At 45.8% G+C, this 26,265-nt stretch overlaps 1 pseudogene; it reads left to right on the top strand.

Annotated features, from left to right (window-relative positions):
• The first annotated feature begins 14,201 nt into the window (after window positions 1-14,201).
• Window positions 14,202-25,194, top strand: LOC136303564 (inhibitor of nuclear factor kappa-B kinase subunit beta-like; annotated as a pseudogene).
• Window positions 25,195-26,265: the final 1,071 nt, after the last annotated feature.

A 26,265-nucleotide genomic window follows, 5' to 3' on the forward strand; every position in this document is an offset into this window, starting at 1 on the left:
AGTCTCTTAGCCTGTTCTGTTTTTCCCTACCCACCTGTTATTGCCATGTGCTTACGGCCTTTTTGTGTAGCGCTTCAATTTTTTCTCTGTTTCATTCTCTTCACATATTCTATCAGACTTTCTCAGCTCCATGCCCACTCCCACTTAGTCCCGCCCATGACGGTGTATATTGGTATTTTCTTTTCTATCCTCTTCTATTCCCAGACGAATTTTCTGTGCAGTAACTCTGGCCCTGACAGTGGATGATTAGATGGACAAGCTCTCACCATTTCCTTTTTCTTTGTCATACTTACCTCTGACAGGCACAGTGTGGCAGTGACTCCGACCACTGTCACACCTACAGTATTCGATTCTGCTCCCTGAAAGCCTCAGCCAGGTCCCCCTGTATTGGTAAATTTCTGCAGATGAATTATCTGTGCAAATGGCTGTAATCGGAGAAAGGAAATCCTCTTTTAGTTCAGGGAAAAGACCTGGCTGAGCAAAAGGACTCCCTTCTATTTCCAGGAGAAAAGGATCTGTGATGGGAGCATTTGTCTAATGGGTTGCCCTTTTTCCTTCTCCGACCACAACGGTCCCATCTCTCTCGCTGCTGTGCTGCCAAATGTACTGTTCCACTATTGACTCGTCTCTCTTTCTTTCAAGAAGAGCAGAGGGAGGGGAAAACTTTGTTGTGGATGGTATTAATGCGCTGGTATTTTGCCTTCTGAATCTCTCATCCACATAACCATGACCAAAAGCTCTCAGGCTCTGTTTCCTCAGCATGATTTGCTTTCCCCTCCCATGTTCATAATGCTCCAGCTAACATGGTTTTAGTTAGCCTGGCTTACCTCTAGATCTGGCTCCTCATTTGAAACGCATGTGTAAGCCCTGCAAGCAAAGAAGGTTAATTCTGTGAGTAACTGCTCTCTTAAAAAAGATGAGAGAACAAGTACCTTCAAAGAGTCAGTCCTTTTCTTAAGGGCACGTAAATCAGGAAGCTCTGAGGAATTGTCTGCCCTCTTGTCAGACAGTACAGTGAAAAGTGCCTCTAGTACCTCAGTATGGGTTCCTAAGAATTGTAAATCATTTTGTTCCACAGATTACCAGGTGATTGCTTGTCATCTGAGTGAGGTGAATTTGGGATATGCCGTACTCACATTGTGTGTGAAGTCATTATGTGTTCTTGGGGCGTTGCAAATGCTAACTAAAGCTTGCCAGCTTTCTGCTATTTGAAGAAGGTTCAAGCAAATAATTTCCAAGGTAGGTACAGTCAACAAGCAGTTACTTTTGCTCACTGACATGCAGTTTCCCCATGAGACTTTGTAGCTTGATTATCTTTAAGAGATAAGTCTCTTGCAGCCAGTTAAATGAAATATTTTGGATAAAGTTTAATGGAGGAAACCAATTTAGAAAGCTTCTTTGATTAGGCCACAAGAGAAAGAAGATAAGAAGGAGGAAAGGTGGGATAGCAATTTTTTGAGAAAGGGAGTAAACGTTCTGGAATTGTGTAGCATTTACTCAAGCTGTGTGTGGTGTGAGGCTTAAAGTGAGGGGACAAGGGAACCACTGACGTGCAGTTTTAAGTGAGAATAGTGATGAAGATGATGATGACCATAGAAAACGGAAGGCTGGTTACAATGGAGTTCTTATTAACAGTGAAAGGTGACAGTGAACAGATACACCAAGAATACCCGGAGAAGACTTGTTTACTTGCAAGTCTTGAAATGAAAACGAGCCAGGATAACACATAACACATCCACAATGATAGACCACTTTGTAACATTTTTCTTCCTCTGGTTTGTAGTGAGCTAAGCAGATTCTCATTCTGCCTGATGCAGACAGCTGCAGCCAATGGCAAAGAAATGCTGCTGAAAATACAGGAAGATGGCAAGAGAATTATTTGATGCATTAGCCTCTTACCTGGCACTGGGCAGTCATGATTGCTCCTACCAGCACAAGGCGACATGGGAGCTTGCCTTCCATTCGGAGTGTTTTTCACATCAGCTCTAAATATCAAATTATCTGTAGAGACAAAAAATATGATGTTGAACAAAGGAAGTTTACAGTGTGAATGCAGTTCAAGGTGTAACTTTAAATGAAAGTTTTAAATGATGAAAATCCTTTTTATACATTTTTTCAACCCATCACTTCTCAGCTGTCTGGTCTAACTGTCCTGGTCTTCCTAGGGAAACTGCCAGGCTGGATCCAGATGTGCTTTTACTTGATAAACTTAGAAACTTGTAAGCTAAAGCACACTCATTTACATCTGGAGGAAACTGAGAGAGTGCTTCCTGGGGAATAATACAGAAGTAAATTCCAAGTAGTTTTTCCCTAAATTGTAGGATGCCAAGAGTAGTACCATGTGCACTATTAGAGAGATGGGCTTATCTGATGATGCAGTGTAATGGTGATTTAAATGTGTTAATTGAGATTCTGATTACTGACACCTACGTAAGAGATCTCTTGCAGAGGGTCTGCTGAAGGGTCAGTTTGTGTTAACAGTGGTTTAAGAGGATCTGCATTTCTTGTAGACTGCTACTTTGGGTGAGAGTGAAGATTCTCTCTTGTGTAGAGAATGTGTAGGCAAAATGACTTTGCTTGATGATAGGTGAGGACTTATTTTCAATATTTCTACCGATCCTTCCCAACTAAGCCTTTAGTTTTTACTAGTATCATACGCTTTTGCTAAAAAGGCAGAGTTGTGGCAATGGTCTGGCAGGCTAGCTTTTTTCTGATAGTCTCATTTATTTGTTGCAGCATCTTTCTCTATGTCACTTCTATGCAGTCACAACTATACATTATTCCCTCTAACCTCTTCAGCAGCTTTACACTTCAAAGCCCTCTTCAATCCACCGAGAAGAGTTTCTGCTTTCTCCAAATCAATTTACATAGTCTGACTCGTCTATCAGTACTCTTGGGAGAGAACCTTCATTGATCCCTAGTGGAAGATTGTAAGGTGTCATGTAGATGTGGTGGACCCTGCCTGCTTTGAACAAGTCCTGCACCACAAGTCCATTTTCTCTCTTCCTTTTAAAATATAATACCTCCTATACAAACCAAGAGCTGGGAGCAAGATAAAGTAGCAGGCACAAGATACAGGCAAGAAGATAGATTTTAATTTCCGGTCTCTAGGATTGCCCTGAAGTTCCAAATACTTGAAATAATATTCAGGCAGCGTTGCCCACACTATCACCTTTTTATCATCTATGTTATATGCAGAAAGCTAACTCAATTATTTGAAAAAACTACTACTTCCAGAAATCATGAGCTCAGACTCTGTTTATATAAAGCCAAAGAAGGCAGCTGGATAACAGCTGGTGAAACTAGAGTATGATAGATGAGTCATAAATTTGGATTCAGGGCTAATATGGAGAAAGACTCTGGGTTTTTAGTAGTTTTGTCATTGGGGCTTTTTTTGTTTGTCTGTTTGTTTGTTTGTTTGTTTTAAAATTTGTTCAAAGCAAAAGGTATAAATAGTCCCGTTTCTGAAGCAGAACCAGAAGTACAGCAGGATAATTTAGGATGTGACTTCTCATCATTAGGCTGCAAAAAGAAGGGACTTAAATTGCAAGTCAGACTGAAAAGATTCACAAGAACATCTTCCGAGAACCTTAATTACTCCATGCTTTATCTTTAGGTCACATCTTGACGATAAAATCCTTAAAATTCGGAGCATCTCTCAGTGACTTGTATTGGTCCATATATTTCACAGGACACTTTTTATATACTTTCAAGTCATTTTTCACCTCTTAGGAAACACTGTATAGTAAGCCTTTTTTAAAAAAAGTGGTACAAGCGATTCCCAAATAGACATTAACTTCAATTGCATCTGAACTAAATCAGCAGCGTTCCCAAAGCCGAAGTGAATGATCTGAACCGCTGTCCAGTCGGTTGGTTTCTGCTGTAACCCTGTGTTATAGTATCCTTACTCCCCGCAGCTGTGGCTCATTATTACAGCTATGCAGGCTTGTGTTCTGAATCCCACAGTGGCACTGTTTTAACTTGCTAATTGTTGGTATCACTGGTGATCTTTGTTGTTATCTGTAGAGAAGGCTTGAAGTTCTTAAAACTGTTAGAAACAAGATTCCGGTAGCTAAGACACTTTCAAAGAAAGCTTTGTTCAGTGAAACTACTTAGATCTGAGTTGAGCCGCCTGCTTAGAATTTCTGCCTGGGAAGCTCGGTAAAGAACTGTTGAGATCTTATTTCTGAGGTATCGGCTAAGATGCCCCCAAAACAAGGCAACACCAGTTATTTTTTTTTTTTTCCCCCTGGCCTAACTGATATCTTGGAAGAAATCTTAGCTACCTGAAACCAGCAGGAAACTGCAGACCATTTTCAGGGGGTAGTTGAATGTCTTTTTATTTTTTCTTTGCCTGGAAGACTGACATGAGCAGTCTCTATCTTAAAAGCGCCTGCATGGCTTAATCAAGTTTATCTCATATATTCATCTGTACAAGTAGATTCTAGCCTTACACAGCATGTGTTTATACTGCAAATGCTGTAGATAATCTCTCTAAAGTTGTTTTGCATCAGATGCCACACCCTGTCTTCCATGGATTTCTGTTGCCCCTCTTCAGGCTATCTTAGCTTATAATGCTGCAGCCTTTCCCCCATCTCTCCCCAGCTCCCTGTGGGATACCTGTCCATCCACTGATGGCTGCTGTCCCACTATGCATGGAAAACTGGTAACAGATGTTACCCTATGTTTCTTTTCAGTTTTGGGAAGGTACAACTTAAGCCAGTCAATTGGAATGTCTTGAATGATAAGCCTCGTCAAATTGGAATTTTATGTCTGTTTGAAAAGTGTATTTACAAAGCTCCAAGTAGAAACCTGCAAGCAATGCGCATCTGGCAGGGCTCTCATAAACATGTGCACCTTCTGATCTCAGTCTGTACTTCCTTTACGTCAAAAATACTAGACAATAAGTCAAAGACCTAGATGCGATGTTCTGCCATTTTGATTCTACACTTTCAAGTACATTAGGACATAACAATGTGCGATTCCCTACATTTGTCTCTTTTGGCTGAAGCATCATCAACGGGAACGCTTAAAATCCCACATATTAACCTTATTATTACTAACAGCCTTTCTAAGCAGTAATGATGTGTGCATTATCTTACTAATGTGGAGTAAGACCTAAAAAAAGAGCTGTAACTTATCAAGCGTGAACAAAAAGTTCTTAATCATAGAATCATTTAGGTTGGAAAAGACCTTTATGAGCATTGAGTCCAACTTAAAACTAACATTGCCAAATCCACCAGACCATGTCCCTAAGTGTGACATCTGTAGATGCAGAAATTAAAAGGAGCTCTCCTTCCTCCCAATGACACAATGCATCCATTCCAACATACATTGTTTCGGAATCTATAGCACTAATAGCTTTCTTGATGATGATCAGCTATCTTGACTTAGTTGAAGCAACTGACTGCCTTCTGGATAAAGTGTTTCTGCATCCCCTTTCTGAACTGAGCAGATGAATAGCACAATTGAACTATTTCTCCTTAAAAATATAACAAACAGACCTCTGTTTTGGGGGGAAAGAGCTAAAAACCCAAAAGGAAACAAAAGCAAGATGCTGTAGTCTTTTAGGACATTGGATGAAATGAGTATTTCAAAGTCTTTGTTTTTGGAGTCATTCTCGGTATTTCCTGTGGGTTTGGCCACATTTAAGGAGAAGCATATTTAGGGAGAACTGAAGATGACCCATCCTCCTCCTCCTCCGTGTCCCTCCATTATCATGCTTTGGAACCTGGAGTGAAAGGCATCTCCTGGGAAGATCAGATAAATTCTCCTTTTGCAGCTAGTTCTCTGTGTCTCCTTACCTTACCATCAAGATATTGGTCCACAACTCTCCCTTTAAGTTCTTCTGCTAATGTCCTTTGTGCGGGGGACTCCTCCTTACTTAACTGGTGTAGTAGTTTGAAGGCAAAACAAATGAGAGGCTCCAAGTCAGAGATACAATTTAATGGGAAAAAAAAGAAAAAAGGAAAGAAAGTAAAATAAAATCGATGCAATAATACAAAAGACCGCTGACAGAGTCAGAATACAACCTGAGCGTAGTGATGGAAGCAGTCCAGATGAGGTGGTCTTCCTGAAGCAGTGATCCTGTAGAAAGGTCTGGTAGCTCGGGTCCTCTGGGAATCCAGTGGGTAAGCGCCCCTCTGGTGTTCAGAGTCTCAGCTTATATCCAGGCTGGAATGCTTGGTTTCTCCCTCTGGGCGGAGCATCCCACAATGGGATGGTGAGTCATGTGATAAGGCCTGATGGGCCCATTAACAGGAGGTAGTCCAGGAGGGGGTTATCTGTGAGCTGTGTAGCAAAGGTGCTGATGGGCCCATTAACAGAAGATAAGCCAGAGTGGAGGAGGCAGGGAGCACTGCCTCACCTGGTTTCAACAGTTCATGAAGATGGTGATAGAATATACTTCAACCCAGGACATTATCCACCCCTTATTCTATTACCATCTACATCATCCCAAATCAATACCTTCCTACACACACACACATATATATATATAATGAAATCCTGCACACAGTTCTCACTTAAAATAAGGTCTCCTTGTGGTACACAGTGGGTGTCCCCATCCTTTTGCATCACCCACCAAGTGTAACCAGGTCCTTGTGCAAAGACAACCCCACGGATGAGTTTGCCCTTGCCCGAGGTGGGATTAATCCAAACAGTCTTTCCTAACATACCTCTCATGTGTACCACAGGGACCCTATCTCCATCCACTGTATGCAAGGATTCAGACTGGGCAGGACCAGCTCGATTGATGGACCCTCGGGTATTGACCATCCAGGTGGCCTTCGCTAAGTTCTGTTCCCAATTTTTGAAGGTCCCTCCACCAAGTGCCTTAAGGGTAGTTTTAAGCAGTCCATTGCAGCGTTCCACCTTCCCAGCAGCTGGTGCATGGTATGGGATATGGTATATCCATTCGATTCCGTGTTCTGTGGCCCAAGTGCTTATGAGGCCATTCTTGAAATGAGTCCCGTTGTCTGACTCAATTCTCTCAGGGGTGCCATGTCTCCACAGGACCTGCTTTTCCAGGCCCAAGATGGTGTTCCGGGCAGTAGCATGAGGCACAGGGTAGGTCTCCAGCCATCCAGTGGTTGCTTCCACCATGGTGAGCACGTAGCGCTTGCCTTGGCGGGTTTGGGGAAGGGTGATGTAGTCAATTTGCCAGGCTTCCCCATACCTATACTTTGACCATCGTCCGCCATACCACAGAGGCTTCACTCGCTTGGCCTGTTTGATCGCAGCACAGGTCTCGCAGTCATGGATAGCCTGGGAGATGCTGTCCATAGTAATGTCCACCCCTCGGTCACGAGCCCATCGATATGTTGCATCTCTCTTTTGATGACCAGAGGCATCATGAGCCCAACGAGCTAGGAATAATTCTCCTTTGTGCTGCCAGTCTAGATCAACCTGAGATACTTTCACCTTGGCAGCTCGATCCACCTGCTCGTTGTTGTGATGTTCTTCATTAGCCCGACTCTTGGGTACGTGCGCATCCACGTGTCGAACCTTCACGGTCAGCCTTTCTACTCGGGTGGCGATGTCCTGCCAAATCTCAGCAGCCCAGATGGGTTTCCCTCTGCGCTGCCAGTTGGCCTTTCTCCAGCGGTCCAGCCATCCCCACAGAGCATTAGCTACCATCCATGAGTCAGTGTAGAGATAGAGCCTTGGCCACTTCTCTCGTTCAGCAATATCCAAAGCCAGCTGGACAGCTTTAAGCTCTGCGACCTGACTCGATCCACCTTCTCCCTTGGTAGCTTGTGCAACTCGTCGTGTGGGGCTCCATACAGCAGCTTTCCACTTCCGGTTAGTACCTACAATTCGGCAGGAACCGTCGGTGAAAAGGGCATATCGTCTCTCACTCTCTGGTAGCTTGTTATATGGTGGGGCTTCCTCGGCCCGTGTCACTTGCTCCTCCTCTTCTTCAGAGGATAATCCAAAGGTCTCACCTTCAGGCCAGTTTGTTATAATTTCCAGAATCCCAGGGCGATTCAGGTTTCCAATACGGGCGCGCTGCGTGATCAGGGCGATCCATTTGCTCCACGTGGTGTCGGTGGCGTGATGTGTGGTAGGAACCTTTCCCTTGAACATCCACCCCAGCACCGGTAGTCGAGGTGCCAGAAGCAGCTGTGCTTCAGTACCAATCACCTCGGAGGCAGCTTGGACTCCTTCATAGGCGGCTAAGATTTCCTTCTCTGTGGGAGTGTAGTTGGCTTCGGATCCTCTGTAGCTTCGGCTCCAGAATCCCAGTGGTCGTCCCCGAGTCTCACCCGGCACCTTCTGCCAAAGGCTCCATGACAGACCGTGGCTCCCGGCTGCAGAGTAAAGCACATTCTTCACCTCTGATCCCGTCCTGACTGGGCCAAGGGCTACCGCATGAGCGATTTCCTGCTTGATCTGGGCGAAAGCTTGCTGCTGTTCTGGGCCCCAGTGGAAATCGTTCTTCTTGCGGGTAACCAGGTAGAGAGGGCTCACGATTTGGCTATACTCGGGAATGTGCATCCTCCAGAAGCCTATGGCACCTAGGAAAGCTTGTGTTTCCTTCTTGTTGGTCGGTGGAGACATTGCAGTGATCTTATTGATGACTTCAGTGGGAATCTGACGCCGTCCATCTTGCCACTTCACTCCCAGAAACTGGATCTCTCGAGCAGGTCCCTTGACTTTGCTCCTCTTGATGGCGAAGCCGGCCTTCAGGAGAATCTGAACGATCTTCTCTCCCTTCTCAAAGACTTCTGTTGCAGTGTTTCCCCACACGATAATGTCGTCAATGTATTGCAGGTGTTCTGGAGCCTCACCCTTTTCCAGTGCAGCCTGGATCAGTCCATGGCAAATGGTGGGACTGTGCTTCCACCCCTGGGGCAGTCGGTTCCAGGTGTACTGCACGCCCCTCCAGGTGAAGGCAAACTGAGGCCTGCATTCTGCTGCCAGAGGAATGGAGAAAAAGGCATTTGCAATATCAATGGTCGCATACCATTTTGCTGCCTTGGATTCCAGCTCATACTGAAGCTCCAACATGTCTGGTACGGCAGCGCTCAGTGGTGGTGTGACTTCATTCAGGCCACGGTAATCCACTGTCAGTCTCCATTCTCCGCTGGACTTACGCACGGGCCATATAGGGCTATTAAAGGGTGAACGAGCCTTGCTTACCACCCCTTGGCTCTCCAGCTCACGAATCATCTTATGGATGGGGACCACAGAGTCTCTGTCAGTGCGATATTGCCTACGGTGCACTGTTGCTCGGGCGATCGGCACCTGTTGTTCTTCAACTTTCAGTAGTCCCACAGCAGAGGGGTCGTCTGAGAGTCCAGGCAAGGTACTCAGTTGTCTGATGCCTTCTGTCTCTAGAGCAGCTATGCCAAAAACCCAGCGGTATCCTCTTGGGTCTTTGAAATACCCATTTCTGAGATAGTCTATGCCCAAAATGCATGGGGCCTCTGGACCAGTCACAATGGGGTGTTTCTGCCATTCTTTCCCAGTTAGACTTACTTCAGCTTCCAGTACAGTCAGCTCCTGGGATCCTCCTGTCACCCCAGAAATGGAAATGGGTTCTGCTCCCACGTACCTTGATGGCATCAGAGTACACTGAGCACCGGTATCAACCAGAGCCGTATATCTTTGTGGGTCAGATGTTCCAGGCCATCGGATCCACACAGTCCAGTAGATCCGATTGTCCCTTTCCTCTACCTGGCTAGAGGCAGGGCCCCCCTATTCCTGGTCATGGCATACATTGCTCTCTTCTTGTAAATATGTTTCTGAGGTTCCTTCAAGAGGATCAGTCATATCATCATTCCTGTACCGTCTGGAGTTCTGTGCACGAGAGACCGGAGCAACATTGATTCTAGATGGGCTCTTTGTGGTAGGTGTTTCTCTTTTCAGTTCACGTACCCGGGCTGCTAAGGAGGAGGTAGGTTTTCCATCCCACTTCCTCATGTCTTCTCCATGCTCCCGAAGAAAAGACCAGAGGTTACCTCGGGGTGTGTATCCTCTCTCCCTGGCTGGGGAGTGCCTGCTCCTAATGGCAGAGACTCTCATTGGCTCTGGCTGGATATGGTAAATTTCTTCCTTAAGTTCTTTTTTCAGTTTCTGATGGCCTTCTTCAATCAAGTTCCGGACTTGCTCAGCCAGTCTTGTTTCCACAGACGAGACATGGGTACGAACTGGGGCAGTGACAGTGTCCTCGTAAATTCTTAGTTTATTAGCCAAGACACCTACCCTGTCCTCACCTTCCCTCCATTGCAGTGTTGCCAGGTAACGTGAGTACATCTCGGGTCCAAGCCGTGCAAATCTCAACCACATCCGTGATGTGCACTGGACACCATCTGGGTTTTTAGGAAATCTCTCATCTTCTGAAAAAAGGATTTCCAACACAGCCAATTCCCTCAGGCATCGGATACCTTGTTCTATTGTGTTCCATTTTCCTTGGTGCACTTGGAGGTCTTCTTTACAAAGGTATCTATCCTTCACACTTGTTAGCAGTCGCTGCCAGAGGCTGAGAGGTTCTTGGCTTTTCCCAATCCCCTGGTCAATGACCACATCCCGGGACAACGATCCCAGTTGCCTGGCCTCACTTCCATCCAGAATGGTGTCATTGGCTGCAGCGTCCCAGATGCGGAGCAGCCAGGTCAGGATGGACTCGTTGGTCTGGCGGGTGAATTCCCTTCGCAGGTCACGCAGCTCACCCAGAGATAGAGAGCGAGTGATGATTTCTGGCTCTGTCTCTTCTGCTGATTGTGAAGGTCCTGCTGCACCCTCATCAGTCACTATGCGGACTGATTTGGTCCTTGATTTCTTCTTCTGAACGGGGGCAACTGCTACTGGTTTAGGCTGTTCCGGTTCGGTGATGGTTTGTGTGGAGATGCTGATGGCACTCTTAGTCCCTTTCTCCTCTGTGACAGTCTGCGTAGATGTGGACACTGTTGCCTCACTTTTGGTTCCTTTCACCTCTGTGACACTCTGTGTAGACACTGATATCGTTGCTCTGCTTCTTTTTCCCTCTTCCTCTTCCTTCAGAACACGCTGTATCACACCATGTAGTGTTTTGATTCTAAGCATGGTGCGGGCTGTGCAGAGAAGACAAAGCAGGACTAACAACAACATCATGCTGTCCTTGGCATCCAGAGGGTATTCCATATTTTCAAAAACTGCTGTGTCATGCCTGAAAAGCTGGAAAAAATCATTCTTCACCCCTCCCCACAGGGGCTGGGTGAGATTGTTGAGGCCCCAGATGTAGCATCCTAGACCAGAACAAGAAAACAAAAGTGGGTGTATATTCTGAATAATGTTCATTGCCTCAGAGTTTATCAAGCAATGGACATAATAGACTACTAAAGCAATTTTAGTACCATAACCTGGTCTACGCAGGAGCATTAAGACTGGCAGATAGTACCCCAGTTGTGGAAAAATATAGAGAGATAGATATAAGACACATGTAAGCATGTTGAGCATCATAGCGAACAGGTGTCTTCTTAAATACAAAATTGTAATTCTGACTTTTCTCAGTGCCTTATGCCCCACGTTGGGCGCCAAAAATGTAGTAGTTTGAAGGCAAAACAAATGAGAGGTTCCAAGTCAGAGATACAATTTAATAGGAAAAAAAAGAAAAAAAGGAAAGAAAGTAAAATAAAATCGATGCAATAATACAAAAGACCGCTGACAGAGTCAGAATACAACCTGAGCGTAGTGATGGAAGCAGTCCAGATGAGGTGGTCTTCCTGAAGCAGTGATCCTGTAGAAAGGTCTGGTAGCTCGGGTCCTCTGGGAATCCAGTGGGTAAGCGCCCCTCTGGTGTTCAGAGTCTCAGCTTATATCCAGGCTGGAATGCTTGGTTTCTCCCTCTGGGCGGAGCATCCCACAATGGGATGGTGAGTCATGTGATAAGGCCTGATGGGCCCATTAACAGGAGGTAGTCCAGGAGGGGGTTATCTGTGAGCTGTGTAGCAAAGGTGCTGATGGCCCATTAACAGAAGATAAGCCAGAGTGGAGGAGGCAGGGAGTACTGCCTCACCTGGTTTCAACAGTTCATGAAGATGGTGATAGAATATACTTCAACCCAGGACAACTGGTCAGAGCCCGAGGCTGTCAGCCCTTTCCCTGGAAAGCTTCAGCTTTCCTGAAACTACTGAAAGTTAGCAGCTTTACCCACACTATGAATCTCTTCAAAAACTGGAAGGCAATAGTTCAGTTAGTTAACTGTCATGGTGCTTCAGTGGGATTTATTAAATAATAGTATTTAATAGTACTTAATGACAATGCCGTTTATGTTGAAAACAGGAAATGCCAGTTTTGAAACAGGTGCAGAGTCGTGCCTACTTTTTTGCTTCTTCTCTTCTGTATTCTCTTGATGATTTGCTTTCCAGACCAGGCTGGGTTTGTGTTTCCTGCGTCTCTGCTCTGATCTCTGTCCTACTTGTAGCGCCACTCGAGGGGGTGGAGACTCCCTGGGCCGTGGGGCGTGCTGTCCACATCCCACCCCTTCCCGAGCATCTAGGGGATGGTCCAGGCAGGCGGCTGGCTGGGGGGGAGCCTGTGAGGGACGGGAGGAAAGCTCCTTGCTGGCATGCTGCTGGATTTTACGGCCAGTTTGTTTTGTTCTCTCTCTTTTCCACTCAGAGAGCAGATTCAGCCTTCGTAACAACTTTTTTTCCCCACTGAATACCTTACTGTTCAATGACAGAATAGTACTTATCTCTTACAGTGAACTGTCCTGTCCCATTATGCTTCTGGGTGTGTGAGTGAATGAATGCACAGCTGTATTATTTTCTAATATAATCAGAAGTCTGCAGTATGTAGACTTAGTAGTAATAACGAGAAACTCCTGTTTCATGCACGAGTGTAGTGTGCTGTACTCCTAATTAAGATGTTTGGCAGAGAGGCCCTGACCCGCATGTAGAGCAAAGCATGCCCTGCACAGAGCCATGGGAGAAGAAACAGTCAGGGGAGCTTGCAAGTTAAATGAACAAAACTTCTAATGAACTTTAGATATAAATAAGGAACAGCATGTTGAGGACCAGAGCTAAATGTTCACTGATGCTACTCATCCTAGAAAACTGAGATCTTCTCACTGGGGTGTGGTCACGAGGTATTCAGTTATCAAAGTGTGGCAGACAAATGCGATGATTAGTTTTAGAGCTGATCTTAGGGCACTGTTATGAAAACAGTCAGTGGTGCAATTGTTACAGCGATGAATGTGTCCTACCTACTTGGGACTGAGTCACTAGCAGTCAGGCTCCTGACAGAATTTAGTGTAAGGCATAAGAACTAGTATGTGAGTGACTTCATTTTCAGGAAGCAGCTGTCTGGAGTCCTCCTTTGGAAAGCACGGCACTGGTTATTTTGCATAATGGTAAAGATGAAACACTGCGTACTCTATATGTTTAGCTCTTCTCTGCACGGAGATCTATGTCAAGATTATCAAATGTATTTCCCCAAGAGTCATGGTGCTGGTGATAACATTACTGCCATAAATCTGATTTAAGTGTAGCTGCATTTAACCATTTCCAGAAAGGACTTCCAGTTGCTGAGATTAAACACTGCTGAGTGAACAGGGGCTAATTTATTTTATTTTTAAAGATAACAGCCTAGATTAAAGATGCTAACAAACTAATGGCCTTGGGGGAAGATTTCAAAAATTATTTTTCTGACTTTTCACAGCTTAAGGACAACCATAATTGTCTACAGAGTGCAGTGCCATTTGTAGGGCCTAACATATTTTAGGAAAACCGGCAATAAAAGTGTCTGCTCTCTCAAGCACCACCTACTGGCTTTTCTCTAAGCTGATCCTCGGGATAATTTCAGCAAGACTGTTTAATGTCAGTGAGGAAGTGTGACATCATGACATCCCACAGCCGCCCCATGTCACCCAGACGGGACCCTCTGTGCTCGGTGGCTTTGGCAGGTCCAGTGCAGGTGACTGGATTTGTGGTAGGTCTTAGAGTGTATTTTCCATCCCCGTACCGTTGCGCGTCTTTGCAGTGGCATTAAAGCACCTCACGCCAAGCCAGGCCAGGAGGAAGAACTATCCGAACCCGGTGTAATGCCCAGAAGAGCGCTTTGGTTCGGGCGGTGCGGCGGGAAATGCAAATGGCGCATCCCGGATTGGCAAGTTTGGGAGATGCTGTGGGAAGAAGACGGCAACTCTGCAATTTTACTTACGCAGCCCACGAGCTGTACTCTCCTGTCATTCCGAGCCCATGACTTCACACGGTATGGCGGCCACGAAGATGGCGGCTCCTGCACTCCTCGCCGGGGCGGCCCCTTTAAGGGCGGGCGGGCGGGCAGTCGCGCCGGAGCCGGAAGCGCAGGTCCCGCGGAGCGGAGCCGGGCCCGCCGTGAGTCGCCCGCCCGCGCTGCGGGCGCTGACCTGCGGGCCCTGGGAGATGCGGGAGCGCCTCGGCACCAGCGGCTTCGGCAACGTCATCCGTTGGCACAACAAGGCAGGAGGCGGCCGGGCCCGCGGCGCCCCGACTCGGGACCCGCGCTTAGCCCAGCCCTTGCCGCGTCCGCAGGAAACCGGCGAGCAGGCGGCCATCGAGCAGTGCCGGCAGGAGCTGAGCCCGCGCAGCCGCGAGCGCTGGGCGCTGGAAATACAGATCATGAAGAGGTGAGGCGGGGAGGCGGTGGCGCCGGGCCGAGCCCGGTGCCCGCTTGCGGCCGGGCCGGGCGGAGGGCTCGCTGCGCGGTGTGGCGGCAGTGCCCCGGGACGCTTGGCCAAGACGGCCCTGGAGCGCGGATCTGACGGGTGCGCTGAGGGAAATGGGGGGGAGAGGCTTTCGGCCGCCGGCCGCCGAGGATTTCTCTTCTGGGAGGTGCCCAGTCGGCTGCGGCAGCAAGTGCGTGGCAGTTCACGCGTAGGAAAGCTTCGCCTTGTGCTGCGTGAGACTCTTGGGTCTCACACTGCCATCTTCAGCTCGTCTGCCGTGCCCTCAACGCTACAACAATGCTGCTACCTAGAGCCACCGCTTTGCCTGACTTAACGTCTGTGCTGCGGCAGTCCCTTGGGGTGTTGGATTAACATTTTCGGCTGCAGCAGTCTCATTGCAGTTTGGGTCTTTTCTGGACGGTAGCAACAGACTCCCTTGTGTGATAAATAAGAATGGTGATTAAGTTATAAGTTGTTGGTTATAGAGTTGTAATGTTTTGTTAAATTTAGTTCAAGAGTTATAATGCTGTTTGGCAGTTTTGTCCACTCTGTATCCCCTACCCAAAAATCCCACTTAGCCTTTCCATCAAGTCAAGCTGTTGCTGCTCCCTGGCATCACTGCTCCCTGGCATCACTGCTCCCTGGCATCACCACTCTCCATTTCTGCTGCTGCTTTGCCTGCCTGCACCCAGCCTGTCCCATCGGCTTGTGCCCTGCTTGCTCCACTTCCTGTCGGATCCTCTTCCTACTTCCTGCTGACAGCCGGCCTGTCAGTCAGGCTGCTGCTGCCACCCTTATGGTAATTAGAAGAGCCCAGCTGCATGATGGGACCATATCAACACCAAGAACCCCTAGCCAAAACGAGCCAGCTCAAAGTTTCAATCTACCAAAGACAGCACTGGACTTAGCATACACAAGGGTATTTATGCCGAGGGTTTTCATAAGTTTTTGTATCTTGCCATAACTTACAAAGTACTTAAAGAGCAAGACACCCCTGGACTCCATGAGCCAAGAGAGTTCTTTGGAACCCCCGCGAGGCGAGAACTCCCACTCTGCAGCACGAGAAGCAAAGTGGATTGCACCTCCTCCTCAGCGGTGTGGACGAAAGGGAGCAGCAGCGGCGTAGGCCACCCCTCGAGACCCTGTTTATTAATAAAGGCATTTAAAGGAGGAAACTGTGTCTCCTGCCCATTTATAACACTTGCACTCCTGTGCAGGGCTCGTTGCTGTACCTTCTAGACAGATCCGTAATGCATACATGTTGAAGAAACACACTGTCTTCCATATGAAGTGCCAGGAGTTAAAATGAGTCCGTGAGAGATGGAAACCTTTAGAATTCACTAACTCAATTTCTCAAAGCATTTGTGACCATGTTGGGCTTTGCGTGGTGACCACGAGCACATGAAAGTGTATAGCAGTTTCAGAACATCATGTATACTTGCCTAATTTTTGTTCTACAGACTGAACCATCCCAATGTGGTGGCTGCCCGCGATGTCCCTGAAGGGATGCAGAAGCTCGCACCAAATGACTTGCCATTGTTGTCCATGGAGTACTGCCAAGGTGGAGACCTCCGCAAGGTGGGGTCCCTAGGATGGTAACCCAGGAATGGATCACCTTCTGATCTGATCCTAGGTTTTCTACTGAAGTTTTCCCTTCAAACCGTTGCTTTCATACTCTGATGTTTCCTATTTCTAGTCATGGCATCAGCAAGTGTTGGTGGCTTGGTCCTTGGTATTATGTTCAGCTCTTAAAGACTTAAGTGCTTTGTATTTTTTTAGGTGCAAGTGACACTGTGAGGAGTTTTCACCTAGAGAATGAGGGCAAGTGTAGGGGACGTGCGACAGTATTTTAGTATGGCCAAGACCATTGTGGGGTAGGTGCATCTGTAGGCTGTACCCTTCCTGAAAGTGATGAACTCTTGTCTGTCATAGGAAGAGATAACACATGGTAGTTCTAATCCTAAGGCTTTTCTGACCTTTGCTATAATCTGCCCATAGCTAAAACACAGACCTTAGGCCTCAGATTGGAGTTGATAGTGTCAGGCAAAGAGGGATGGAACAAATAGGAGGATGAAAACGGGATGACAGTGACTTCTTTCATCTTCTTTCCCATGCAATTAAACCAAGGCACAAAGCTGTAATTGCTGCTACCGCAGGTCACAGTCCATAGAGTTTTGTGCTTCTGGAGAATTTAATTGCTGTTGCTGAAACTTCTTGCATCCCTGAGAATTTGTGGAACTCTGGAGTTCACTCGGGATAGAGAAGGGAAAGACTACATTCTGTGTTCCTTACTTGCAGTACCTGAACCAGCTGGAGAATTGCTGTGGCTTGCGGGAAGAAGCTATTCTTATCTTGTTATCTGACATTGGTAAGTGGTGGCAGTACCTTCAGTTGTCTGAACTATGGAAACCCTTTTAGTCCTGAGTCCACTCTCCAAATATACAGTAGTGACCTTAGTGACTCCATTTCAGACTGACCTTTTATGATCTTGATCATCTCCCAAAAGTGTTGGGAGTCTGGGGAGGTTCTTGCCTACTGGAAGCTAGCCAGCATTACTACAGTTTACAGGAAGGATGTGAGGGAACATCCAGAGAGAGAACTCAATTTGTGTCCAGAGTTCTGTGGTGCTGACTTTACCCCTTACACTCAGTGTTTCATTGTATGTTTGATTGTACAAGGTCTGATGTGAAAGCCATGCTTATTACTAGATAGAATAGATGAATCCTTACTGAGCTCATGCTAGGTACTGTTACTTAGCTCTAACAACTGGCTTTTTCTGTCTCAGCTTCTGCTCTCAGATACCTTCATGAGAACAGGATCATCCATAGAGACTTGAAGCCAGAGAACATTGTGCTGCAGCAAGGAGAGCAAAGGGTAAGCAGGAAGCAGTCGTCTCTACCTGCACAGACAAGTAAACTTACAAGGAACCTGCATGTGCTTCATGCAGTTACATGGTCCCTCTGCAAGAGCACTCAGCCCAGGATAACACCTGTCTCAGGTCACTGTCACATAGTATTCTGTGTGCAGCTGAGGTGAGACATTGTATTAGACGTCTGTTAACACCTGACATTTTGACTTTCAACTATTAAGGAAAGAAGCAGACTGTACTGATTGACCAAAGATCGGAAGGAGCTAGAGGCGTAACTGCTAAGTGTGCTACAACACCTTCAAATTCATTGTGGTTTTAGAAATCTACAGTAGCCTCCCATTTCTGCTTCTATCTCTTCACTGGCATCTTTCCTGCATAGCTTTGAAGAGCCAGACCTTTTCTTTCTGCTGTATGATGTGCTTTTAACAGGACTTCAGTCTGGCATTCTTATTCTCTGTTGTGTGTTTCAGTCAATACACAAAATCATTGACCTTGGTTATGCTAAGGAGTTGGATCAGGGGAGCCTGTGCACATCCTTTATTGGGACTCTGCAGTACTTGGTAAGAAAGGAATTCAGCTAGAAGAGCAGCTACTGCTTTCTAGAGGGATAGAATTAACTGCTACCAAGCTTTGGGCTGGGATTAGGTACTTGCACGGTATGGGGTGCGTTTGTGGTGCTGAAGCTAGCAAAGGTGACTGCTTTTTTGCTGACACTGGGTTTTGCTGAGACTGGGTTTTGTGCTACCTGCATCTGTTATAAATAAGCAGGAGTGCCAGTAACCTATGCTACTCACTCCAGGAGGGTCTTAAAGCCCGTGAGAGGCAGCGTTCAGTAATGTCTTTAATTATTTGTACAAATGTTAATGAGATGTTAAGGGATAGAGAAAGCTGAGGGCTTTCTGGCCAAAGCCATCTGGCTTTGTCTCATGCGTGTAAACTGTATCAGGCTCCAGAGCTACTGGAACAGCAGAAGTATAGGGTGACAGTGGATTCCTGGAGCTTTGGCACGCTTGCCTTTGAGTGCATTACAGGCTTCCGACCATTCCTACCCAATTGGCAGCCAGTGCAATGGTGAGTGAACAGTGGCTGGGTGATAAGTGGGCATGATGTGACTTTCCTGTTTACAGGAAGCAGAAGTGTGGTCCCTTGATTCTGAGGATAATATCCCTATGTTTCTTGCCCTTTTGGAAAGTGACCCCTTTCACAGGGGCTGGACTCACCTGAGCAAGTTCAGCATTCCTGAGACTTGCTCTATGGGATAAGGGCTGACTCCCGCAGGGCAGGTAACAGAAACCAAAGTGGCATCTGTATTATATGTCAAGAGTAGCTTTCAAGAGCCTACTAGCATGCAGGCTGGGAAAGGCGGGCAATTTTTTCACCATTGTACTCGCTTACATTAGGCATACAAAAGTGCGTCAGAAAAGTGAGCTGGATATTGTTGTTTCAGAAGACTTATCTGGAGAAGTCAAGTTTTCTAGCAGTTTGCCCTGCCCCAACAATCTAAACAGGTGAGTACTAGAAATTGCTGTGCTGAGATAAACTGATTCTTCTGCAAAAGGACCAAGTTTGTGTTGTATGCCTTACTGTGTTAATCTGTGAATACATTGAGTGCGTGACACAGGCAGTACTACTGTCGCTTGTCAGACTTGTGTAGTCTTGGTTTCTGCCTTCTAAACACTGCGTTTGTGATGGGGAGAGGTGGAGTGCTGGAGGGAGAAGGAGGGGGGCAGTTTTGTCAGTCCTCCCACACAGAACAGGCCGTATCGTTACTGCAAATGCACTTTTTCCCTTTTCTGATCTCCTGGTTTTTGTTGCTCAGTGTTTTGTCTGGGAGGCTGGAGTAATGGCCGCAACTCATGTTAATGTGGCACCCACGTCAGAGAGGTACAGATCCTACATATGGACCCAATGGGTGTTTCAAAGCATTGGATGACATTTTGAACTTGAAGGTAAGCAATATGTCTGTATTACCCTAAAAAGTTTTCCAGAGAGCAGTATCCTGAGCCTCTGAATCCTAGACTTAGGAGGAAGAGTGAGGCAGAAACTCATAGAACTGTCTCCTGACTGTTAGTGACAGGTGCTTTCCTCTTGCGTCTTTGAGGACAAATACTCCCTGAGCTTGTTGCGAGTAGTGAAGAGCTTCTGTGCATGCTTGGTTCCATATTCTGAGAGAGGATTCTACAGGTATTTAACTGCCATGTGGCCTCTCTTCCACTTGATGGAGGACAAGAACTTTGCCATAATGTTAGGAAGTAGCTGTAAAGTGACTTCTTGATTCTGCCAAGTGCTTTGAACAGTTTCTTGGTGGTCATTTTTTCGGTCCCTCAATCTCTGCTCTAAGATGACCAATGTATCTTCAGCCTTTCTCATGCCATGCTACTCTTCTGGTAGTTGCTTCACGCTTTGAACATGGTTACGGGAACTGTGCACACCTACCCTGTGACAGAGGAAGAGACTCTGCAGAGTGTGAAGGCCAGGATTCAGTCAGATACAGGAATTCCAGAACAGGACCAGGAACTACTGCAGGAAGCAGGACTTGAATTGTTTTCTCAGAAGTTGGTCACTAAACATACAGCTGATGGCAAGGTGAGTCTCGGTATTCCCTTTCTTAAGTTTGAGTGAATCAGAAGTCACTGCACTCGCTTTGGGATCACAGCACTCCCTGCTGTTGTGGCATGCTTTTGTCATGGTAACCTCACAGACCTAACAGCCACTGTAGCGTAGGCAGCCTGTTGCCTTTGGTGCTCTGTGTTTGGTTGAGGAGGACTCTTCTGTTTGTGGTGTTGCCAAGGCTTGCTCTTCCCAAGAAAACCTGGTTGGGTCTTTTGTCTTCTGCAGGGGAATGATACTGCAGCAGCAGACACAGACCTTCTCTTCCTCTTTGATAACAAGAAAGTTTCCTGAGGCTCAGGTGGCCTTGCGTCCTCATCCAGAAAGTGTTGGCTGCATCCGTAAGGACTCCTCTGGCATGAATATGAAGGGCGGGGTGGGGTCAGTGTTGAGAGGGGCGTCTGTGTTTTGTGGTCTGTATCGTGCACTAAGAGTAGAGGGAGCTTTTGCGTATTGGGACTGAAGAAGCAGTAAAATGGACTGTCATTCATTCAGTTTATCAGAATAACTAAAAAAGGGAGGTGTTTGATTATGACATGCTAGGGGAGCTGCACAGGGGTTATCCAGCTCTAGGCTTTGCAGGCAGTAACATGCCCCTCAAAGGAGCAATGTTTTGGTCTGTTTTGTGATAACACAGCATTTCTGCTTCATGCTGATATGTCCATTTCCCTTTCTCCCACCTCCTCTGTTTTCAGTTCAGGATCCAAAGAAGAATCTCCACTTTTTCCAGTTGCGGAAAGTGTGGGGTCAGATCTGGCACACGATCCAGATGCTGAAAGAGGACTGTAATCGGCTTCAGCAGGGGCAGTGAGCAGCCATGTACGGTGGCCGTTTCTCCACAATACTTATCTCTGTCTTTGTGCGCTGGTGGAAGGGAAGACAGAAATGGGACCCTGTTGGAATGGGGAAGCCCGTGATTGGAGCTGTATGCAATTCATGAAAAGTGGAGAGTTAGCCCTTTGGCACAACTGCATTTGTCCTCACCACTGTCTCAAGTATCTGTTTTGGATGTAAATGAAAGCCTGGTGGATTTCTACTTTCAGAGGCTAATAGGACCTTCTTGTCCTTGCAGGATGAATCTGTTGCGTTACAATAGTACCCTCTGGAAGATGAAGAATTCTATGGCCTCCCTTTCTCAGCAGCTGGAAGCAAAGCTGGACTTCTTTAAAACAAGCATCCAAATTGACCTGGAAAATTATGAAGAGCAGATTGAGTTTGGAGTTAGTGAGTATAGCATCTGGCAAACGGGTCTTTTCATGACTCTTCTCCTCACAAAAACACCTGCCTCTTTCTCTGTGAACCTGAGAAAGCCAGTCACTCTTCTTTGATTCCTGTAGCTTCTGAGAAGCTGCTGTTTGCCTGGAAAGAGATGGAGCAAGCTGTGGAACTTTGTGGGCGGGTATGTTTCTAAATCTAACTGCTAATCATAAAGAGGTTTGTTTTTTGTTATCTCTCCCCTCCTCCCCCTTTAGCTTCATTGTCCCTGCCTTAAATAGAAGCCCCTTGTATCTGCCCTGATGTCAGATTTCACATTGCCTTGGTTTGTGTGGCACAATTTTTGTCCATTATTAGTACTACATGAAGCTCGTTCTGTTGTAAGGCTTAAGGGGAAACGGGAGATCTTGGCGAAGCCCCAGAAACATCTTGGAATTTCCTTGAATTGAAATGACTCGTTTGTCTTTGGCCAAGGCTGCTGTTTGCATCTTGTTGGTTTGTTTAGAAATAAGAATGAGAAAGGAAGAACCAGTGTGAGTGTGAGTGGTAGTGTCTCTAGGTATGAGACTGTTGTGTTGCTTATGTTCTACCCTGCTTTCAGGAAGATGATGTGGAGCAGGTAGTGAAGAGGATGATGGCCCTGCAGACAGACATCGTGGACCTGCAGAGAAGCCCGCTAGGTCGTAAACAAGGAGGAACACTGGAGGATTTGTGAGTTGAACTACCTTGAGCTTCAGATGCAGGAGTGTTTCTGGCTAAGCTTACTCACTAGAGGACAGTGAAAGGGCTGTTTCTTCCACCCAAATTGTGGGGGACTGGGAGCACTTTAACACTAAAGATGTTTTTTGACTCATCTGTCATTGTTCTGAAATGGCAGACAGGTATAGAAAAGATTTGAGTTCTCAAACTATTTGTTCCATGTTTTGGTTCTTTGGAAATCCTTTTCTTTCCTGCTTTTTTTCTTCTAGAGAAGAACAAGCCAGAGAGCTGTACCGAAGACTCAGAGAGAAGCCAAGAGGTAAAAGATGCTTTAGCTCAAGGTCAGCTTGCTTTGTGTGTAACTTTGGAGATGTAGTAAGGATTATTGAGAAAACTATCTGACTTCTAGGCCTGCCCAGACACTAGCAGCACATGGGCTCTCCTGGATTGCCTTTTCTCGAGAGGGAAGTCAGGGAGTCAGTTTCACACTAGGCCAGCCTTCCTTTCTTGGTGCTTTGTGAGCTGTTCTCGAAACTCCTCTGGAGCTCTTCTCAGAGCAGGCTGTTGCCACAAGCAACAACCAACCTTTCTGGGTAGAAAGGATGAAAGACACGACTGTTCCTTTGATCCAGTCCCAACTCTCCTTTTCAAGTTCTTTAAATTTTGAAGAAGGTGGCTAAAATTCAGTGTAATTCATCCCACTCAAACTCGCATATCCTGAACTTTGGCTGTTTCAGGATTAAAGCAGTAGTGGAAATGAGCCGCTAAGAATCTTCTCACTCTGTCCTATAAACCGACCTTTCTGTGTAATATTGGCTCTCATTCCGGATCTGAGGAGAGGCGGTGACAGCCAGGAAATAGTACGACTGCTTCTACAGGCAATCTAGACCTTTGAAAAAAAAGTTTGAGTCATTTCTGCTCAGCTCAGGTGAGCTTTGTACATTTTATTCAGAGTTGAGAGAAGGTATTTTCTCTTCCAGCAAGAGAAGGTTTAAAACTCATTGCATATGGCTCTTGAGATCTTGCAGTGTTAACAGAAAATAATTAACTTCAGAACTGTTCTCCTACTGCAGTGGCCCATGTGTGATCTGATTAGTTTTTATTTTTTTAATAGTAAAACTGTAGTTTGCAAACAGAAGGCATTGGAATTGTTCCCCAGAGTGGAGAAAGTGATGAATCTGATGAGTGAAGATGAGGAAACAGTTGTTAGGCTTCAGGAGAAACGACAGAAAGAACTGTGGAACTTGCTGAAAATTGCTTGTGTAAGTAAAATAAGAACTCCCCTTTAACCTGAGAATATGGTTTGTAGCACAGGCTACTGAAACAATAGTAAATTGAGTGTATCCTATGGTTCTTTTCTTTCTTTTGAATCAGTATGAAAGCCAAGTTCCAGGTTGTCTCATATTCCCGGCTGCTGAAAACTAGTGGGAACAATTGCACTCTGAATATTCTGTGTTTTCTTCAGAGTAAAGTGCGTGGTCCTGTTACTGGCAGTCCAGAGAGCATGAACACATCCCGTCTTGGTAGCTCAGGTCAACTGCTGCTGCAAGTCCCTTCTGGAACATTCAGTGTATCAGAATCTGTAAGAAAAAGGTGAGGCAAAGTCTGGAGTTCTTCGGCTGCTAATGCCACCTCTACAAAGCTAGGCTTCCTGCTTTGTGCAATAATGGCACACAGGGTTTCTCATATTTTACCCTTTGTGTTCAGCTTGCATTGTCAGCAGCCTTAGTTTACTTGGTAGTTAAGACTTCCTGGGGCTTTCAGATCTTCCATATGAAAATTGGGTATCATGTATGGCTTCACTTCCCCCAGCCTCAGTAACAAAAGTGGTTTTTTGGTTTTCTTCCTTTAATCTGAGATGGTTGGGCTCACTTGGAAGTACACTGCCAGCAAGAACTGTTGAAGTATTGTCATGTAAGGTCACAGTAGCTGAGCTGTTTCATTGAGACTGCTGCATGCGTAGTTCCGGCTTGCTTAAATGAACTGGGTTACCACTTGGAATGAAAGACCTTGGTTTGTTTATTTGCCTGTTGCCCCATCCTTAAGTTTATAGGCTTCTCAGCTTTTCCTCTAGCAACAGTGGTTCCACCTAATAAGAGCCCAATTCCATCTTGGAATACATTTCCTTTCCCCCATTTGGTAAATCAGGGGCTGCCACCAACTTTTCAAGTTGCAGTATGAATTACAAGCCTATGACCTGACTAACTTCAGTGTTCTGCAGCGTATCTGCCAGAAGTATTTCTTAATGATAGAGGCAGCATCTCTTTAAACTGCCACAGAAATTAATAGTGTAATAATTGCCCCTTTCAGTGAGGAGCTGCTGCTGGAATCTCGGGAACTTTGTAGCCAACTAGAAAATGTGATGCATGACACAATGAAGGATCAAGAGCAGAGTTTCTTGGTAATGTATTCACTCTTCTGTAAATGGACTAAGGAAGTGCCTGGCTTTGAAGTTCTGAATGTGCAACTTTGCCACCACTAACACAGCTAAATGAAATCTGCATTTTACTCGTGGACAAGGGGGAGAGTAGGAGATGCACAGAGATAGGAAGCACCGGTTCCCTCATAATCTGCCGCCTGACATACTCTGCTTGCCAAAACTGGGGGCCACATGCTGGGAACTTGCTGCGCTAAACAGTAAAGGATGGGGCAAAGCACTTGGCTGTTGTACAAAACTACTGCAAAACTGCACACAAATTTGGGATGAGCGGGTGTCAGGGATCCTTAATTTAACAATGCAGAATATTGAAGAGAGAGTAAAATACTGGAGAGTGCAAGTAGGTTGTTTCCTTGACAGCAGTCACGTGGCTCATCATGAAATTGACCAACTTGTTCCCAGTAAATTTTTTATAACTCTTAACACACTTTACCTTTATTTTAGAAAAAGCTCAACTGTAGCCTGGTGTTGAATTTCATTTATTCTTTCGGCTCTAGACTGGAGCTGGCTGCAGCTTCAGGTAGAAGAAACAAACAATCCAGAACAAACCCAGATGTAGAATCACTCTGGTTGCCTCTGAAGCCATGCTGCTTTGGGAAGCCAACTGTGAAAAGCTGCTGCCTCTGAGAAGGGAATATCAGCTGCCTTCTACTGTCACCAACTGCTTATGTGATACATATGGCTTAGCTTTTAGTATCCACTTCTCAGACACTTTTTCACAAAGATACATTAGGGGATGCCTGTTCTAACTGCTTGGAGAATGTTCTTAATTGTGCCTTAAGACAGCAGATCTCTGTCCTGATACGTCTTCCCTTGGGCATCGCCTGTGGCTGTTTTGCTGCATTTTGGGCTTTCTAATGAACAATGGACAAGGTATACCCAGTCACTGGTAGATGTCACCTTCCTAATGAACTGTGAACTTAATTGCTTAACTTTGCTGATTTGCACTTTTTTTCTTTAAGTGTAATGGTTGTACTTACCTAATACTTGTTTCCTGTATGGGAACAAAATTATCTAAAGCATGTAAACTTTTGGTTTGCTCTTTTTGATGCGCTCAATAACACTATAATGGAAAAAGCTGCTTTCACTGTGCAGGTCTCTAAAACATGAGAGGTGTAAGAATGTTAGCCTAGAAACCAAAGAAGGAAATCTTCAGTGTACAGGTATCGTGTAACAAAGCATTTTCAGATTATCTATTAACCATGCTTAAAGTTGCATGAAAAGATGAAAAAAAGACCAAAAAACCCAGCTGGGTGGAACCTTGGTGAGAGTCAACACACACCAACCTTGTGTTCTGACTGTGACCAATTTATTTCCTTCTGTTCTAACCCCAAATTTCCACTACAACACAGAGACCTCCTTTTATAAAAGGCTGTGAAGTATAGGACATGCAAAATGCAATACAATAATGGGGAGAGGTTGGATTTTCTTTTGGTTTTTTTGGAACAGATTTAAAATACAGGAAACTGAAATGTGGCACAAACATCACAACTTCCATGCATGCCTTCAAGTGTCTTCCTTTGTTGTGCTGGCACACTCTGGACTTCAGCAGTGGGTTAAAGTCATTCTTGGGCAGAGTAGAAAGTTCACACTTCTTCAAATTTCCGAGTAATATTAAGGCTGAAATGCACCGGGTACACTTTTCCTTCATCTTCCAGAGCACCACCAGTTGTTTTACTTAAAGCTATGTTAGGCTTCCAGCTCAAATCCCAGCCCAATTTTGTGACCTCCAGCACTGAAATTCTTGCCATCAGTCAAGCCTGAGAGGGTCAGCTTTACACCTACAAAAGCAAGTCACGA

Source organism: Chamaea fasciata, unplaced genomic scaffold, assembly GCF_029207755.1.
Source record: "Chamaea fasciata isolate MVZ Bird 193981 ecotype frontalis unplaced genomic scaffold, bChaFas1.0.hap1 SCAF_37, whole genome shotgun sequence".
Classification (NCBI taxonomy): Eukaryota; Metazoa; Chordata; class Aves; order Passeriformes; family Sylviidae; genus Chamaea; species Chamaea fasciata.